This window comes from Octopus bimaculoides, chromosome 15, assembly GCF_001194135.2.
Source record: "Octopus bimaculoides isolate UCB-OBI-ISO-001 chromosome 15, ASM119413v2, whole genome shotgun sequence".
Classification (NCBI taxonomy): domain Eukaryota; kingdom Metazoa; phylum Mollusca; class Cephalopoda; order Octopoda; family Octopodidae; genus Octopus; species Octopus bimaculoides.
In genome coordinates this window covers 4,147,810-4,148,317 of record NC_068995.1, presented here as the reverse complement: position 1 = coordinate 4,148,317, position 508 = coordinate 4,147,810, and the positions used below count along the sequence as shown (strand labels likewise).

Sequence of the window (508 nt, the reverse complement as noted above, 5' to 3'; positions counted from 1 at the left end):
ATATATATATATATATTTATGTAAGCTTACATTGTGGCGTAACAAGCAACATTTGCTGATGACTACCATTACATTCTATGTGGCACGCGTGAAGAAGTGCAATGATCTCTTCGCATGAAACCATTGGTTGTTTTCTACACCCACAATTAATGTGTGTGTGTGAGTGTGTTTGTATGTGTGTGTTCACACACATATATATGAACCGTTGCTCATATGTGAGAATATGATAGCTGTTTTGTGTGTGTACGAGTGTGAGATAGATGTGATATTTCGAGATACGACCGAAATTACAACACTACAGCCTCTGCACTTACTCGTAGCAAAACAAAATATTGAAACTTCCATGTGATACGCTTGATGAACCTTGAAGTTCCCTTCACGCGAAACAATTGATTGGCTTCCAAACCTACAAATAAATCATGTATAGTCAGACAGAAGCACATGCACAAAGACACGTACAAAGACAAATATATATAAATATATATATATATATATATATATATATATA

At 34.6% G+C, this 508-nt stretch overlaps 1 protein-coding gene across 1 annotated transcript in view; it reads left to right on the top strand.

Annotated features, from left to right (window-relative positions):
- LOC106882732 (protein PRQFV-amide) overlaps positions 1-508 on the top strand; it is a gene marked incomplete at its 3' end in the record, with an annotated part of 71,227 nt that overhangs the window by 63,620 nt on the left and 7,099 nt on the right. The gene's annotated exons all lie outside the window — the stretch shown is intronic.